Below are 19,860 nucleotides of genomic sequence, written 5' to 3' on the forward strand. Positions count from 1 at the left end.
GCACTTAATGACGCAACTGGGGAACATTCCCCACTCCCCGCCCTCCTCCACTCCCCTCGGCCACTCAGTGAGCCATCTGGATATAGTATTCAGAGCAGCAGGAGGGTTCTGAGGCTCTGATTCCTCCACTGTGCCTGTTGCCTTTGGTGTCGGAGCTCCCAAGGTTGCTCAAACTGGCTCTCTGCTGGCCCCTGCTGGATGCTGCCTGCACGGATTTGAGAACCGGGCCAGCCCCTGTCGAATGGTCCTTCTGACACACGCCCGCACACCCAGACAAGAGCACAGACGGGTGCACACGCACACATGCAAACACACACAGACCGGGGTGGCGGAGGCGTAATGTTACTAGTAACCCAGAGACGCCGGGTTAAGCTCTGGGGACCCGGGTTCCAATCCCCCCATGCGGCAGATGGTGGAATTTGAATTCAATTGAAAAGAATTTGTGATGAAAACATTGTTAATTATGGTCAGGGCCAATCCGGTTCACTAATGTCCTTTAGTGGGGGGCGCGTGCACAGAGACAGCGGGGGGCATGCACAGAGACAGCGGGGGGCATGCACAGAGACAGAGGGGGGCGCACAGAGACAGCGGGGGGCACGCACAGAGACAGCGGGGGGAGGCACAGAGACAGCGGGGGGCACGCACAGAGACAGCGGGGGGCGCACAGAGACAGCGGGGGGCACGCACAGAGACAGCGGGGGGCACGCACAGAGACAGCGGGGGGCACACAGAGACAGCGGGGGGCACGCACAGAGACAGCGGGGGGCGCACACAGAGACAGCGGGGGGCGCACAGAGACAGCGGGGGGCGCACACAGAGACAGCGGGGGGAGGCACAGAGACAGCGGGGGGCACGCACAGAGACAGCGGGGGGCGCACAGAGACAGCGGGGGGCACGCACAGAGACAGCGGGGGGCGCGCACAGAGACAGCGGGGGGCACGCACAGAGACAGCGGGGGGCACACAGAGACAGCGGGGGGCACGCACAGAGACAGCGGGGGGGCACGCACAGAGACAGCGGGGGGCACGCACAGAGACAGCGGGGGGCACACAGAGACAGCGGGGGGGCACGCACAGAGACAGCGGGGGGCACGCACAGAGACAGCGGGGGGCACACAGAGACAGCGGGGGGCACACAGAGACAGCGGGGGGCGCACAGAGACAGCGGGGGGCGCACAGAGACAGCGGGGGGCACGCACACAGACAGCGGGGGGCGCGCACAGAGACAGCGGGGGGCACAGAGACAGCGGGGGGCACAGAGACAGCGGGGGGCGCGCACAGAGACAGCGGGGGGCACGCACAGACAGCGGGGGGCACGCACAGAGACAGCGGGGGGCACGGACAGACAGCGGGGGGCACGCACAGAGACAGCGGGGGGCGCACAGAGACAGCGGGGGGCACGCACAGAGACAGCGGGGGGCACGCACAGAGACAGCGGGGGGCACAGAGACAGCGGGGGGCACAGAGACAGCGGGGGGGGCACAGAGACAGCGGGGGGCACGCACAGAGACAGCGGGGGGGGCACAGAGACAGCGGGGGGGCACGCACAGAGACAGCGGGGGGGGCACAGAGACAGCGGGGGGCACGCACAGACAGCGGGAGGCACAGAGACAGCGGGGGGCACAGAGACAGCGGGGGGCACAGAGACAGCGGGGGGCACAGAGACAGCGGGGGGCACAGAGACAGCGGGGGGGGCACAGAGACAGCGGGGGGCACGCACAGAGACAGCGGGGGGCCCGCACAGAGACAGCGGGGGGCGCACAGTGACAGCGGGGGGCACGCACAGAGACAGCGGGGGGTACGCACAGAGACAGCGGGGGGGCACGCACAGAGACAGCGGGGGGCACGCACAGAGACAGCGGGGGGCACGCACAGAGACAGCGGGGGGGGGGCGCACAGAGACAGCGGGGGGCGCACAGAGACAGCGGGGGGGGCACGCACAGAGACAGCGGGGGGGGCACAGAGACAGCGGGGGGCGCACAGAGACAGCGGGGGGGGCACGCACAGAGACAGCGGGGGGGGCACAGAGACAGCGGGGGGGGCACAGAGACAGCGGGGGGCACACACAGAGACAGAGGGGCCATGCGCACACTATGTACTTTTGGGGTTGGAGCTGAGGACAGTCAACATCTGTGGCGTTAAGCCAGCACCTGAGGCAGGATTGCCAATACACCTCCCTTTTTAATATTCAGCACTGTGGGGCAGTTCTGCAGAACATAGTTCCATCCAGCTGTGCCTTTGGGGGGAAGGAGAGAGATGAAACATTCCAGTGAGCCGGTGCTGTGTGTCTGTGAGCCGTGCGACAGTCCAGCTAATGGGGCAGCGACAGAAAGCGGGTTTGAAACAAATCAGTTAAAAAAATTCAATTACTCAGGACTCGATGTACTCCAGCAATCTGAAGTGATAACTGTCGAAATTGCAGTGATGCACATCTTGTAAATATTTCAACTTTGTGCCTGTGCAGAATGAGGGGGGGGGGGGGGGGTGGGGGAATAGCCCGGCAGCGAACTCCCGGCAGTGTGGACGCCCTGCCTCTGTACTGCTGAGATGATGCTGCCTTAGGGAGGGGGGGGGGGAGATTGTATATTGACCTGTCTGCCTTTTTATTGCTGTTTTGATAATGTAGCGTTCTGAGTTTAGGTCCATTCTTGGGGAGTGAGGTGCTCTCTGTGGTCTGGGTTACAGGGTTAATGGGACCACATTGTTTGTGTGTGTGTGTTGGAGCCGCAAGGACTCTGTCGGCTCACCCACGCTGCCCAGGTGGAACTCCAGCCGCACTGACCACGTGGGTTATGAGTTCATCCAAATGCCACTGGATAAGGGGGGGGGGGGTCGTCAATACTTGGGGTATCGTGCGCCCCATGGCCATTAATACTGAGCGTGCGCGCACAGGGAGAATGTCCGCTCGCATGAGCAGTGGGTGACCGGCCCCCTTTCCTCCCACACGGGAAATGAGATGGCGGCAGAGGGGAGGGGGCGAGGGGCACAAACTGCCTTTTGCTGGCAGCCGGGTGCACTCCCCCCCACGTTGGGAGGGGGTAAACCACGTTTGGGCCTCAACGGGGAGCTGCCGCCTGACCCCCGACCTGGAATGTGGACTAAAACGTATTTTTTTTTCTCTTGCAAACGTGCTGGTGTAAATAAGTGTTTTCCCGAAGGGGACAGTAAAGATGTGGACAAATAATTCACCATTTTTGAAGAAAATAAAATGTTTTTTTTTGTACCTGTGGTTTGTTAGTATTGTTTCCGCTCACTGTGAGAGGTTGTTGGATACTCGGTAACCTTGCATCGTGACCGTGATCTGGTTATCAGAAACTCCTCTTCCCCATTTTCCCCACACCTCGTGGTCAGCTGCTCGTAGGAACCTCCCGTTTTCCGGCTCCCTGTGTGACGAGGAAGGAGAATTGGAAGCGGATTCTCGTTGCCTTCCTCGTGCGTGCTGTGGTTAGAGGCAGCACACTCTTCCCGAAAGGATCCTGCATCCGGAAGCGGCTGTTGTCCCCTCCCCTCATCGCTGCGGAAAATGGTTCTACCGTTGGCCGTGGTGGATAACCCTGAGCGTTGGTATCTCGCGCAAAGGCTTACCAGCCTCTTGAAGTGTGTAATGACCCTGCTACCCAAGTCCTTCCATCAGAGGGTGGGAGTAATCCTGAGATCTGAATTTCGTTATTCATGGACCAGAAACTGAACTGGACCCAGCCATATAAATGACTTGGATGAGGAAGTGGAAGGGTGGGTTAGCACGTTTGCCGATGACACGAAGGTTGGTGGAGCTGGAGATAGTGTTGAGGTTGTTGCAGGTTACAACAGGACATTGACAGGATGCAGAGCTGGGCTGAGAAGTGGCAGATGGAGTTCAAAACGTGATTCATTTTGGAAGGTCGAATTTGAATGCTGAATACAGGGTTAAAGGCAGGATTCTTGGAAGTGTGGAGGAACAGAGGGATCTTGGGGTCCACGTACATAGATCCCTCAAAATGTTAAGAAGGTGTATGGTGTGTTGGCTTTCATTAACAGGGGGATTGGGTTTAAGAGCCGCGAGGTTTTGCTGCAGCTTTATAAAACTCTAGTTAGACCACACTTGGAATATTGTGTCCAGTTCTGGTTGCCTCATTATAGGAAGGATGTGGATGCTTTGGAGAGGGTACAGAGGAGATTTACCAGGATGCTGCCAGGACTGGAGGGCTGGCTTAGCTCACTGAGCTAAATTGCTGGCTTTTAAAAAAAGCAGACGAAGCAGGCCAGCAGCACGGTTCAATTCCCGTACCAGCCTCCCCGGACAGGTGCCGGAATGTGGTGACTAGGGGCTTTTCACAGTAACTTCATTGAAGCCTACTCGTGACAATAAGCGATTTTCTTTTCATTTCATTTCATGTCTTATGAAGAAAGGTTGAGGGAGCTAGGGCTTTTCCCACTGGAGCGAAGAAGGAAGAGAGGTAACTTGATAGAGGTGTACAAGGTGATGAGAGGCATGGATGGAGTGGATAGCCAGAGACTTTTCCCCAGGGTGGAAATGGCTGTCACGAAGGGACATCATTTTAAGGTGACTGGAGGAAGGTATAGGGGAGATGTCAGAGGTAGGTTCTTTACACAGAGTGGTGGGTGCGTGGGATGCACTGTCAGCAGAGGTGGTGGAGTCAGAGTCATCAGGGACATTTAAGCGACTCTTAGACAGGCACATGGACAGCAGTAAATTGAAGGGGTGTCGGTTAGGTTGATCTTAGATTAGGATAAATGGTTGGCACAACATCGTGGGCTGAAAGGCCTGTACTGTTCTATGTTCTATATAAATACCGTGACTACCAGAGCAGGTCAGAGGCGGGGAATCCTGCGGAGAGTAACTTACTTCCTGACCCCCCAAAGCCTGACCACCATCAACAAGGCACAAGTCAGGAGTGTGATGGGAGACTCTCCACTTGCCTGGATGAGTGCAGCTCCAACAACGCTAAAGAAACTTGACACCATCCAGGGCAAAGCAGATCCCACCTGATTTCTCCCCCTTCCATAAGACATAGGAGCGGAATTAGGCCACACGGCCCATCGAGTCTGCTCCGCCATTCAATCATGGCTGATATGTTTCCCATCCCCATTCTCCTGCCTTCTCCCCATAACCCCTGATCCCCTTATTAATCAAGAACCTATCGATCTCTGTCTTAAAGACACTCAGTGATTTGCCCTCCACAGCCTTCTGCGGCAAAGAGTTCCACAGATTCACCACCCTCTGGCTGAAGAAATTCCTCCTCATCTCTGTTTTAAAGGATCGTCCCTTTAGTCTGAGATTGTGTCCTCTGCTTCTAGTTTTTCCTACAAGTGGAAACATCCTCTCCACGTCCACCCTATCCAGGCCTCGCCGTATCCTGTAAGTTTCAATAAGATCCCCCCCTCATCCTTCCAAACTCCCAACGAGTCCTCAACCAGTCCAGAAATATTCACTCCCTCCCCCACCGACGCACAGTGGCAGCCGTGTGTACCGTCTACAAGATGCTCTGCAGGAACTCACCAAGGCTCCTTAGGCAGCACCGTTAAAACCTGTCCACGCAGATGGACAAGGGCAGCAGATGAATGGTGAACAACGCAAGCAAGTCCCCAGCCCGCCCCTCTCGTGAGACTTTGAAACATATCGCAGTTCCTTCACTCTCGTTGGGTCACAATCCTGGAACTGACGATGGCGCCCAGACCCCACCCCCTCTATCTCACCCGATCAGCCCTCCCTTCCCTTCCCTTCCTCCTTTATCCAGCTTCCTCTTCTGGTCCATCTCTCGCAATCTGCCCCAACCTCTCCCTGTGGGAGCGAGTTCCACATTCTCCCCACTCTCTCCCCCTCTGGGTAAAGAGGTTCCCCCTGAATTCCCCGCAGGCTTTATCAGCGACGCCCTGATATCGATGCCCCCCAGTTCTGGTCTCCCACCCGAGTGGAAACAACATCTCTGTCTACCTTATTGAATCTCTTCACAATCCTCCGGCCTCCTCAGGTGTCCTCCCCCCCCCCATCCTTTCTCCTTGTCTCTTGACTGAAGGGCCTGAGCCTGTTCAATCTGTCCCGACGGCTATTAACTGGCACCTAAAGGAGATGCGACAATCAGGAGAAACGAGTGGCTCCTCGCTGAGCAGGCTGTGGCTTTCCTCGCCCATCGGAGCGAGAGTCGAGGATATCTGACATTTGTTATGAGCCAGGATTTTAAAACTCCAAAGTGTATATTGTGGAGTTCACCTGACCTATAACGTCTATGTTGAATTTGGCTCGGAGAATCGTCCCTTCAAGCCTGATTCGTCAGTCTTCCCAGACACTTTAATTCGAACGAGCTTTATTCTGAGAACTTAGTTAACATAGATATATAAACAAACAGCAAGAATTTTAATCAATTACAAACATAAAGGCACCCCAGAGCTACAGTAATCTGTATAACACTTGATGAATCCCCCCTTAACTGTTCCAATTCAAAAACAAAGTTTTAAAAAACCCTTTTCAAGGGTGTGGTCCAGGACTCTGTATTCTCACTTGAAGACTGGTTTTCCCGGAGATTCTGACCGCATCTCGCCAGCAGGGTTCAACCCTTCCGGAAAGCAAGCTGTCTTTTAAGTTGCCAAAGCAGGTAGCTATAATCAATGGGTGTTTTTCTCTTGGAACTTTTTAAAAATGAAACTAGAGAGAGCGAGACAGACCAAAACACCTCTTCCTCCTGCCTGAGTCCACAGCAGTCAAATCTGAAAGCTCACAGAGCCACAGCCCAGCTCCCCCCCCACAGTGACATCACTGAAACCATGTGACAAGACAGGGACCTTCCTTGAAGGGGCACTCACATGACGTTATGCTGCGATGCCTCCGGTACGACGGCGGTAGAACGTCGGCTGGCGTTGGACTTCGGGTCTTGAGCGGGGGTTGCTCCTCTTGTGCTGGAGGGGGGCTGAGGGCAAACCGCTGGGGTGAGAGAACTACAGGCGCGCACTTCAGCCGGCGTTCGCACCCTGCTCTCGCTGATCTTCAAAAGGATATTTCCTTCGTCAGCCTGCCGGTAACGCAGCCTCACAACCTCAGCGCGGGTGTGAATATACTCCCCATCCCCGCCAAAACTCTTGTCCACCAGGTTTCAGATTTAATAAAATAAAACTGCAGATTTAAGGTGATTTGCAACAAGAGGCGCAGGAGAGGTGAGAAAAATCGCTTGTCACCCGGCGAGTGGTGGGTGCCTGGGACCCTCTGCCTGGAGGTGAGGTGGAGGCAGGGTCACTCGAGGGTGGGGGGGGGGGGGGGGCACGGGGCACAGCAAGATCCCACGCACAGCAGCCGGTGTTGGGGGGGGGGGGGGGGGGGTTGCACCCCAGCGACACTGTGGCCGGGAGTCTCGGTTTTTAATGTCAGTCCCCTCTGACAGTGAGCCGCTCCGCCCAGTATCGGAATGGAAAAGTCGGCCGACCCGTGAACTGGGCGATCCGGCCCTCGGAACGCAGCGAGTTGGGATCTGGGAGCCGCAGACCCTTGGGTTCAAATAAAAAACATTTTATTGCAGGCACGGAAGGCGACCACAGCAACAGGAAACAACCACACCCTCCCTACACTCGCCCCCAACAAACACCCCCCACTCTCCCTGCAGCTAATTCCTTCTTGAAATTACACAACGTTCTGGCCTCAACTACTTTCAGTGTTGGTGAAAAAATTTCTCCTCACCTCAGTCCTAAATGGTTTACCCCCTTTTCCTCAACCTCTCCCCCCCCTAGTTTTGGACTCCCCCCCCCCCCACCATCGGGAACATTCTGAATCTACCCTGTCTAATCCTGTTAGAATTTTGTAAGTTTCTACGAGATCCCCCCTCCCTCTTCTAAACTCCAATGAGTATAATCCGAACCGACTTGGTCTCTTCCTCGTATGACAGTCCCAGGAATCAGCCGGGTAAACCTTCGCTGCTCTCCCTCCGTAGCAAGAACATCCTTCCTCAGAGAAGGACACCAAAACTGCGCACAATACTCCAGGTGTGGCCTCACCAATGCCCTATACAATTGCAATAAAATATCTCTATTCCTCTACTCAAATCCTCTCGCTATGAATCCAACATACAGGGCAGCACGGTGGTGCAGTGGGTTAGCACTGCTGCCTCACGGCACTGAGGTCCCAGGTTCGATCCCGGCTCTGGGTCACTGTCCGTGTGGAGTTTGCACATTCTCCCCGTGTCTGCGTGGGTTTCGCCCCCACAACCCAAAAATGTGCAGGGTAGGTGGATTGGCCACACTAAATTGGCCCTTAATTGGAAAAAATTATTGGGTAATCTAAATTTAAAAAAAAAAATCAAAACAAAACATCGGAGAACTAAATAATAGGGATTTAATTGGGTACATACAGGAAAAAAAAATGAATCCACTTGCCTTTTTTAAAAAATTATTTTTATTCAAATTTTCACAAAATATCAACAACAAAAAGAAGAAAAAAAATTACAAAGAACAGAAAGAACAACACACCCCCCCTCTCCCCCCCCGTGCATATACAAAGGAAGAGATAAATGAACACCCACAAAACAACTGCCCGTCCCTTCACCTCCCGTGTATACACAAAAGAAGAAACAAATTACGTCCGTCATTAGCACAGAACATCTATGCACGTCCCTTCAGTCCAAAACAAAGAAACGATTCCCTCCTCGCCCCGTGGTTGCTGCTGGCCTTCTCCTACCGCTCTGCCAGGAAATCCAGGAATGGCTGCCACCTCCTGAAGAACCCCTGCACCGAACCCCTCAGGGCAAATTTCACCATCTCTCATTTAATAAACCCCGCCATATCGTTGACCCAGGCCTCCACGCTTGGGGGCCTCGCATCCTTCCACTGAAGAAGAATCCTCCGCCGAGCTACTAGGGACGCAAAGGCCAGAACACCGGCCTCCTGCACTCCCGGCTCCACCGCCACCCCAAATATTGCGAGCCCCCAGCCCGGATCGACCCTGGATCCTACCACCCTCGACACCGTCCTTGCTACGCCCGTCCAAAATTCCCCCAGCGCTGGGCACGCCCAGAACATATATGGGCATGATTTGCTGGGCTCCCTGAGCGCCTAATACACCTGTCCTCGCTCCCAAAGAACCGGCTCATCCTTGTCCCGGTCATGTGAGCCCTATGCAGCACCTTAAACTGTGTGATACCACTTGCCTTCTTTACTGCCGGCTGTACCTGCGTGCTTACTTCCAGCGAATGATGCACCAGGTCACCAAGGTCTCGCTGAGTATCCGCCTCTCTCAATTTACATCCACTCAAATACACGGTAGCACAGTGGTTAGCACTGTGGCTTCACAGCGCCAGCGAACCCGGGTTCGTGCCCGGCTTGGGTCACTGTCTGTGTGGAGTCTGCACGTTCCCCCACCTGGTGTCTGCGTGGGTTTCCTCCGGGGGCTCCGGTTTCCTCCCACAAGTCCCCAAAGACGTGCTGTCAGGTGAATCGGACATTCTGAATTCTCCCTCCGTGTACCCGAACAGGCGCCGGAATGTGGCGACTAGGGGATTTTCACAGTAACTTCATTGCAGTGTTAATGTAAGCCGACTTGCGGCACTAATAAAGATTATTAATTAACTGCCTTCTTATTTTTGCTGCTAAGTGGCCTATCCTTTCCCCACGATGGGCCAGGCCTGGTTTATCTGATTTCCCCCACCCCCTCTCATTGAGATAAGTGGGCTGACCTGCCCTGGCTTTAAGGATCACTGACATTTAATTAACTTGGCAGCAGTCACTGGCCGATTAAAAATAGCAGGAGGCACCCAGAACTCGGAATGAACCATGTCTGGGTGTTGCATCGCAGGACACGATGGCCTTCAATGATGAGAACTGGGAATCGCGGCACCCCTCCCTTATCTGCAGCGTTTAATCGCTAACCTTGCCCACTCAAATGAGCGCCAATTAGGCACAAATTGAGATGGGCCCTTGGGACGGGCCCTCAGAGGGTTGCGAGACCGGAGCCGGGACGATTGGCAAACTTGTCAACAGTGGCTATATTTATCCTGCTTCGTGCGGGCGTGGGCGCAGACCACATCGAGCGGCAACGCACACGTCCCTGGGAGCTTTGCAAACGTGTGTCTGTGCAGGTCTGCACCCTGCCTTGTTTACAAAGCCTCTCTCTTCCTGTAATTAGGCGCAAGCACTGGCGGTTTCTCAAATCAGTCAGGACATTGGCAGCAAACAGGAATCTGAGAGACGAACAAAAGAGGAGAGAGGGGAGGCATAGGCTTGGGGTGTCCGCTAATTAGCAGTGGCCGAGATACACATCAAGATGTCCATTTTGGGAGGGAGTCGTTTAAACTGCTCGGAACAATCAGCGATGAATCAGATCTGGCAAGAGAGTCCTACCTCCCAGGGAGAGAGCTCTGCATTTCATCCAGGACACAGGTTTTCCCTTCTACACTCCCAGCTACACTCCCAGCAGACGCTATTTCTGGCTGGGGAATAGTGCCGTGGGCAAAACAGGTTCCCAACGCCTTCAGCCAAGTGGCCGTTCATGTCGAGAACGAGCGTTTTGGGGTGAGGGCGGTATTAACCCTCTGACAGTGCGGCGCTTCCTCAGTACTGACCCTCTGACAGTGCGGCTCCCTCAGTACTGACCCTCTGACAGTGCAGCACTCCCTCAGTACTGACCCTCTGACAGTGCGGCACTCCCTCAGTACTGACCCTCTGACAGTGCAGCACTCCCTCAGTACTGACCCTCTGACAGTGCGGCACTCCCTCAGTACTGACCTTCTGACACTGCGGCGCTTCCTCAGTCCTGACCCTCTGACAGTGCAGCACTCCCTCAGTACTGACCCTCTGACAGTGCGGCACTCCCTCAGTACTGACCCTCTGACAGTGCGGCACTCCCTCAGTACTGACCCTCTGACAGTGCGGCACTCCCTCAGTACTGACCCTCTGACAGTGCGGCACTCCCTCAGTACTGACCCTCTGACAGTGCAGCACTCCCTCAGTACTGACCCTCTGACAGTGCAGCACTCCCTCAGTACTGACCCTCTGACAGTGCAGCACTCCCTCAGTACTGACCCTCTGACAGTGCGGCACTCCCTCAGTACTGACCCTCTGACAGTGCGGCACTCCCTCAGTACTGACCCTCTGACACTGCGGCGCTTCCTCAGTCCTGACCCTCTGACAGTGCGGCACTCCCTCAGTACTGACCCTCTGACAGTGCGGCACTCCCTCAGTACTGACCCTCTGACAGTGCGGCACTCCCTCAGTACTGACCCTCTGACAGTGCGGCACTCCCTCAGTACTGACCCTCTGACAGTGCGGCACTCCCTCAGTACTGACCCTCTGACAGTGCGGCACTCCCTCAGTACTGACCCTCTGACAGTGCGGCACTCCCTCAGTACTGACCCTCTGACAGTGCGGCACTCCCTCAGTACTGACCCTCTGACAGTGCGGCACTCCCTCAGTACTGACCCTCTGACAGTGCGGCACTCCCTCAGTACTGACCCTCTGACAGTGCGGCACTCCCTCAGTACTGACCCTCTGACAGTGCGGCACTCCCTCAGTACTGACCCTCTGACAGTGCGGCACTCCCTCAGTAGTAACCCGCTGTCGATTATTCCCCTTCACAACTCGACTAGATGGGATGAGATGAAGAGTGGATCAGCTGGTGTGGAGCAGGAACAGCCAGGGTGGGCCGAATGGCCTCTCTCTATATTGTAAAGCTCTATCACATCGCGTCAACATTAACCTTCGTGTGTCGCGCCTGCAAAAACATAACAGTTCACATTTTGGGATACGAGTCAATAGAGTTTCAGACCTTTCTTTCGTATGTGAGTTTTCAATGAAGAGTGTTCGCCGTTGCAAATTGGAGAGGAGCAGCGTGAATCTTGGGAGAACGATGTGGCGTGCAATAGATCCAGAATTCGAGGAGGGAAGTGGAAAGGCTGTGCAAACCAGACAAGATTCATTAGTTTTCTGCTTTGTGGCCATTCCGAGTGTTGTCCAAAGGTGCGGCAGAGGGTATTCCTGAGTGCCTGATAAATAGCCGAGCCATTCGCCCCATCGAGTCTGCACTGTCCCTTGGAAAGAGCACCCTACCTCGTCCCAACCCTCCCCCACCCTAGCTTCACCTAACCTTTCAGACACTCGGCGAGGGGGGGGGAGCAATTTATCACGGCCAATCCACCTAACAGCACGTCTTTCGGACTGTGGGAGGAAACCGGAGCACCCGGAGGACACCCACGCAGACCTGGGGAGGACGTGCAGACTCCGCACAGACAGTGACCCAGCCGGGAATCGAACCGGAGACCCTGGTGCCGTGAGGCCACAGTGCTAACCTCTGTGCTGCCATGCCGCCCCACAAGAAGTGCTGGCTTTTAGCGGCTGGTTTAGCACAGTGGGCTAAACCGCTGACTTGTACTGCAGAACAATGCCAGCAGCGCGGGTTCAATTCCCGTACCGGCCTCCCCGAACAGGCGCCGGAATGTGGCGACTAGGGGCTTTTCACAGTAACTTCATTTGAAGCCTACTCGTAACAATAAGCGATTATTATTCTTTTATATCAGGAGAATGAAGGCACAGAAGTTACGTTCCACTATACAAAACTCCGGTTAGACCCCACTCGGAGTCACTGTGAGCAGATCTGGGCTCCACACCTTCGGACGGAGGAAGTGCAACGTAGATTTCCAAGAATGATACCTCAATCATAGGGGTTACATTATGAGGATAGAATATATAAATTAGACCTGTTTTCTCCAGAATGTAGACAGTCAATAATCTTTATTAGTGTCACAAGTAGGCTTACATTAGCACTGCAATGAAGTTACTGTGAAAAGCCCCTAGTCGCCACATTCCGGCGCCTGTTCGGGTACACAGAGGGAGAATTCAGAATGTCCAATTCACCCAACAGCACGTCTTTCGGGACTTGTGGGAGGAAACCCACGCAGACACGGGGAGAGCGTGCAGACTCCGCACAGACAGTGACCCGAGCCGGGAATCGAACCCGGGACCCTGGCGGTGTGGGGCAGCAGTGCTAACCGCTGTGCTGCCCAGGGATGATCTGTTCGAAGATATCAACGGGAAAAGACAGGGTAGATAAAGAGAAACTATTTCCACCGGTTCGAAATTCTAAAACTCGGAGTACAGACTAAAAATCACATACACGTTACACTCCCCACACACACTCATCCCAGCCGCACACACACATTACACTCCCCACACACACTCATCCCAGCCGCACACACACATTACACTCCCCACACACACTCATCCCAGCCGCACACACATTACACTCCCCACACACACTCATCCCAGCCGCACACACGTTACGCTCCCCACACACACTCATCCCAGCCCCACACACGTTACACTCCCCACACACACTCATCCCAGCCACACACACACATTACACTCCCCACACACACTCATCCCAGCCACACACACACATTACACTCCCCACACACACTCATCCCAGCCACACACACACATTACACTCCCCACACACACTCATCCCAGCCACACACACACATTACACTCCCCACACACACTCATCCCAGCCGCACACACGTTACGCTCCCCACACACACTCATCCCAGCCGCGCACACACATTATACTCCCCACACACACTCATCCCAGCCGCACACACACATTACACTCCCCACACACACTCATCCCAGCCCCACACACACATTACACTCCCCACACACACTCATCCCAGCCGAACACACACATTACACTCCCCACACACACTCACCCCAGCCGCGCACACACATTACACTCCCCACACACACTCATCCCAGCCGCACACACACATTACACTCCCCACACACACTCATCCCAGCCGCGCACACACATTACACTCCCCACACACACTCATCCCAGCCGCACACACACATTACACTCCCCACACACACACTCATCCCAGCCGCGCACACACATTACACTCCCCACACACACTCATCCCAGCCGCACACACACATTACACTCCCCACACACACTCATCCCAGCCACACACACACATTACACTCCCCACACACACTCATCCCAGCCACACACACACATTACACTCCCCACACACACTCATCCCAGCCGCACACACACATTACACTCCCCACACACACTCATCCCAGCCCCACACACACACTCATCCCAGCCAACAAGGTGGCACCGGTTGAGCTGGAGGGTGGCCATACAGCTGATGGGTCAGCTGGGACCAGAGGGCACTTGGGGGGGGGGGGCCTGTGGGGGGAACGCCCAACTGACCCTTGGCACTAGGTTCACAGTAGGTAGGAGGCGCCGTGCGCAGCTGAATGGCTGCCTTGCCGGCTGCGGCAATGGCGATCCATGTCCGTCCACCCCAACCCCACAGGCCACCTCCTGGCCACTCCCCCCCCCCCCCCCCCACCTGACCCCATCCCCAGCAGAAGCCCCCCCCCCCCCCCCCCCCCCCCCCCCCCCCCCCCCGGGCCAGCGGCACAACCGTCAGTAAACCACGCCGATGTTGGACACTTTCCAAACCCCCTCCCTCTCCCTCAGCAGCCACGGTGCCAGTTTCACCATCTATAAAAGCACAAGTGAACCGCGCCGTTGGGAACTCGGGGGGCCCAGCGGAGGCGGAGAATCGCAGAGGCCCCGGAGGATCCCAGGGTCAGGCCCGCTAATGACATGCAAACCGGTGTCTACGTGCGGAGTCAAATGCTTTGACACAGTTTTATGTTAAAATTAGTTGTGGGTTTTTTGAGGTGACTGAGTGTCGCGATTTGCCGTCGAAAGCTATTCTCCACCCAATCGTATTCCGCTGACGGCTCACGGAGAATCCGGCCACGAGGTTCTGCAGCTCACAGAAAATGAATATTTTCAGCTCCTGCTCCTGGATCTGTCTGTTTTAAAGCTAGTCTTTAATTGCGACGGAAAGAAATACATTTTCGTTAGAAAGTCGCTCGTCGCAGAGTTTGTTTCGTGGGATTTGCTTGCTCAGGATTTTCATGTTCAAATTCGTTGCCGGTTTTCGGGAGGTAATCTTTCAGGCCTTGTTTCCCCAAATTGTCCTTTTTAATAAATTGTTTCGAGTTTGCCAAATGATTTTTCTTCACAAAGGTTTCCCCTCTTGCCCGTCGCAACTGGTGTGAAATGGGGTTTGAGGTGGAATTAGAAGATAGAACCGTACAGCACAGAACAGGCCCTTCGGCCCTCGATGTTGTGCCGAGCCATGATCACCCTACTCAAACCCACGTATCCACCCTATACCCGTAACCCAACAACTCCACCCCTTAACCTTACTATTAGGACACTACGGGCAATTTTAGCACGGCCAATCCACCTAACCCGCACATCTTTGGACTGTGGGAGGAAACCGGAGCACCCGGAGGAAACCCACGCACACACACGGGGAGGACGTGCAGACTCCGCACAGACAGTGACCCAGCCGGGAATCGAACCTGGGACCCTGGAGCTGTGAAGCATTTATGCTAACCACCATGCTACCGTGCTGCCCCTAATTGCAATGAAAATCGCTCATTGTCACGAGTAGGCTTCAAATGAAGTTACTGTGAAAAGCCCCTAGTCGCCACATTCCGGCGCCTGTTCGGGGAGGCTGGTACGGGAATTGAACCGTGCTGCTGGCCTGCCTTGGTCTGCTTTCAAAGCCAGCGATTTAGCCCAGTGTGCTAAACAGCTCTGCACCTCATAGAACTCTGACAGTGCAGAAGGAGGCCATTCGGCCCATCGAGTGTACGGCGACCCGCTGGAAGAGCATCCCACCCACTCCCCACCCCATCCCCATAACCGTCAGACACCAAGGGGCAGTTCAACATGGCCCATCCAGCTGAGCACATCTTTGGAGGAAACCGCAGCACCCGGAGAAAACCCACGCAGACGTGTGGGGAGAACGTGCAGACTCCGCACAGACCAGGTCGGAAATCGAGCCCGGCTCCCCAGCGCCTTGTGGGGGCAGCAGCGCTAAGCCTAGCTCGAACTGACTGTTGAACCAAATCAGACCTGAATCAAACAAGGGTTCCCATCCTTGCCTGTCCCTTCACTCCACAGCCTGGCCCTTTGGGGAGGGAACGCTTGTTTGATTTAGTTTTTTTTGTGTGTTTTCGTTGATCCTGCGCGTAGATTAAACGGGAGAGAGACGACTAAAATTAAAAAGCAAAGCAAGAGAAAAAAAAAATCCAACTTGAACCCAGGTCGAACCCGGCCACGTGACTTAATAGAAAAGGAATTTAAAAAAAACCCGCCCAGGTCACTCTATAAAAGCCCCAGTGCAGGAGGAGTGAGGAACATTGCTTCCAAGATCGAGGTCCGACAGGGAATTCCTGCAGAATTCCGACTACATCACCTTGGATCAGAGAAGGATTCGCGACGAGACAGAAGGTGAGATCAATTCCAAATATCCACTTCTTCCAGAGATTGGGGAGGGTGATTCGGACTTTGTGTAACCCAATTTATCCTCATCGGAATGGAAATATCTGTAGTTACAGCTTTTAAAATCTCTGGCATTTAAGATTAGGAGGGACCTGGGTCTAGATTCCCCCAGCGGGCGCAGAAAGGATTTATTGGAAGGGTTTCATGACACATGGGGAGATTTATTGGGGGTCAGTAACTGGAGGGGAACGGGTTTAGAATAATCGGCATAAAGAACCAGAGGAAGGGCAGCACGGTGGCCTAGTGGTTAGCACAGCTGCCTCACGGCGCTGAGGTCCCAGGTTCGATCCCGGCTCTGGGTCACTGTCCGTGTGGAGTTTGCACGTTCTCCCTGTGTCTGCGTGGGTTTCACCCCCACAACCCAAAGATGGGCAGAGTAGGTGGATTGGCCACGCTAAATTGCCCCTTAATTGGAAAAAATAATTGGGTAATCTAAATTTATAAAAAAATAAATAAAGAACCAGAGAAGAGTTGGGCAAATGCGTGAAAATGGAAAGAATTTACTGGGTTGCAAAGATAGAATTGGGGGGGGGGGGGGGGGAGTGGAATTAATTGGGTGGCTTTTATAAAGAGCGGGCAAGTCCGGACTCTTCGACTGCAGTGGGCATCGTAGGCAAGCCCTAATCCTGACTGCGCGCACAGCGCGAGGCTCGACCGATTGTTATCCGGGCAGGATCTGCGGATGGTCAGTGGGTCCTCCCTGGGGGCTGTCGAGGAAGCTCTGTCGGCTGAGCTAGGGCCTGGGGGTCTCAGCCCCGCAGTGGAGGGCTCAGTACCGCAGTGAGTGGGGATCTCAGCCACCAACAATAAGCCAAGCTTTCCATCGTTACCCAGTAAGAAATGGAAATCGCACAGGGGAGGAGAGGTGGCCCTGTGCTGGGATTCTAATACTATCGGGCTTGATGTGCGTATTATCACAGCTCCCCTGATATGATCAGGGGGAGACACTAATGCATCCTTCTTGTGCAGATGTTCCTGGCCCAGTCTATCGCTTGCTACCTGCTGCCGTTCCTGCTTTTCCAGCCAAGCTTTGGATTCGTGCTGAGCAGAGGCAAGAGACAGGTGAGAGTGAGACAGCAGAACATGGGGAGAGAGAGAGAGGGAGAAGGAATCAGAGGGAGATGGAGAGAGTGGGAGTGAGACAGGTGAAGAGGGAGAGAGAGATGGACAGAGAGTGAGATGCAGACAGGCAGAATGAGATGAGAGATGGACAGTGAGAGAGACGAGAGATGGACAGAGAGAGTGAGACGAGAGATGGACAGAGTGAGTGAGAAGAGAAGAGAGATGGACAGAGAGTGAGACAGATGGACAGAGTGAGTGAGAGAGAGAGAGACGGAGAGAGAGTGAGACGGAGAGAGGGTGAGACGGAGAGAGGGTGAGGCGGAGAGAGGGTGAGACGGAGAGAGGGTGAGACGGAGAGAGAGTGAGACGGAGAGAGGGTGAGACGGAGAGAGGGTGAGACGGAGAGAGGGTGAGACGGAGAGAGGGTGAGACGGAGAGAGGGTGAGACGGAGAGAGAGTGAGACGGAGAGAGAGTGAGACGGAGAGAGGGTGGGACGGAGAGAGGGTGGGACGGAGAGAGGGTGAGACGGAGAGAGGGTGAGACGGAGAGAGGGTGAGACGGAGAGTGAGAGAGACGGAGACGGAGAGAGGGTGAGACGGAGAGAGGGTGAGACGGAGAGAGGGTAGGACGGAGAGTGGGTGAGACGGAGGGAGAGTGGGACATATATTTGCCCTTGCTGTCTTTCACACTGTAATGGAAGGTAACGCTGTGAATCCTCTGCCCAGGCTAACATTCCTCCCAACTCTGATGATGCCGGACTGCGTTTGCGATTCGCGGATGATGGTGATTATCAGGAACAGGCCGGATACGCTGAGTCAGTGAGCGAGCAGCGAGGAGCCAGGGGGTTCCTTATTCCCAACTTCAGAAAACCCCTGGACAGGATCTTTTCGGAGAAGCGGACAATCCCTCGTGCTCACCAGGTCCCTCGGTGAGTCACCTGCCTCTTAGCCCTTTACTCACCTCCTGTCTGGAGGACACTTTTCAGACTTGAGGTGCCGCATCGGAAGGGACCATTCAGGAGAGTTTTATTATAAAACACAATATCACACGCATGTTCCAGTGCAGAAACAGGCCATTCGGCCCATCTGCTCCTCCTACACCCCCCCCTCCATCTCACCCTATCAGCAGATCCTTCTATTCCTCTCTCCCTCATTTGTTTAGCCAGCTTCCCCTGGGAGCGAGTCCCACATTCTCCCCACTCCCCGCGGGAGCGAGTCCCACATTCTCCCCACTCCGCGTGGGAGCGAGTCTCACATTCTCCCCCACTCCCGGTGGGAGCAAGTCCCACATTCTCCCCACACCCCGTGGGAGCGAGTCCCACATTCCCCCCACTCCCCGTGGGAGCCAGTCCCACATTCTCCCCACTCCCTGTGGGAGCGAGTCCCACATTCTCCACACTCCCTCTGGGAGCGAGTCCCACATTCTCCCCACTCCCCGTGGGAGCAAATCCCACATTCTCCCCACTCCCTGTGGGAGAGAGTCCCACATTCTCCCCACTCCCCGTGGGAGCGAATCCCACATTCTCCCCACTCCCCATGGGAGCGAGTCCCACATTCTCCCCACTCCCCGTGGGAGCAAGTCCCACATTCTCCCCACTCCTCGTGGGAGTGAATCCCACATTCTCCCCACTCCCCGTGGGAGCGAGTCCCACATTCTCCCCACTCCTCATGGGAGTGAATCCCACATTCTCCCCACTCCCCAGTGGGAGCGAGTCCCACATTCTCCCCAGTCCCCGTGGGAGCGAGTCCCACATTCTCCCCACTCTACGTGGGAGCGAGTCCCACATTCTCCCCACTCCTCGTGGGAGTGAGTCCCACATTCTCCCCCACTCCCCGTGGGAGTGAGTCCCACATTCTCCCCCACTCCCCGTGGGAGCGAGTCCCACATTCTCCCCACTCCCTCTGGGAGCGAGTCCCACATTCTCCCCACTCCCCGTGGGAGCGAGTCCCACATTCTCCCCCACTCCCCGTGGGAGCGAGTCCCACATTCTCCCCACTCCCCTGTGGGAGCGAGTCCCACATTCTCCCCCACTCCCCGTGGGAGCGAGTCCCACATTCTCCCCACTCCCCTGTGGGAGCGAGTCCCACATATTCCCCACTCCCCGTGGGAGCGAGACCCACATTCTCCCCATTCTCTGGGTAAAGATGTTTATCCTGAATTCCCCAGTGAATATTTGATACTGGTGGCCCCAGCTCTGGTCTCCCCCACAATTGACTGGAGTTCCTGAGCTGGGAGCCGTTGTGAATCAGCAGGGGCATGGCCAAGGTGATGAGTGGACAAGACTCGGTTGTGAGGGGGTGGGGGAGATACGGATAGCAGACGTTTGTGATCTGTTAACGTCTTTCCGCAGGAGGCGAATATCAGCACCTCTGGATCAAATCGGCGGCTCCCGCTTATCCTACAGGAGAGTCTGGCTGGTGAGTAGCCCCATGCGTACGTCCACTCCACCC

Source organism: Scyliorhinus canicula, chromosome 29 (genome assembly GCF_902713615.1).
Source record: "Scyliorhinus canicula chromosome 29, sScyCan1.1, whole genome shotgun sequence".
Classification (NCBI taxonomy): Eukaryota; Metazoa; Chordata; class Chondrichthyes; order Carcharhiniformes; family Scyliorhinidae; genus Scyliorhinus; species Scyliorhinus canicula.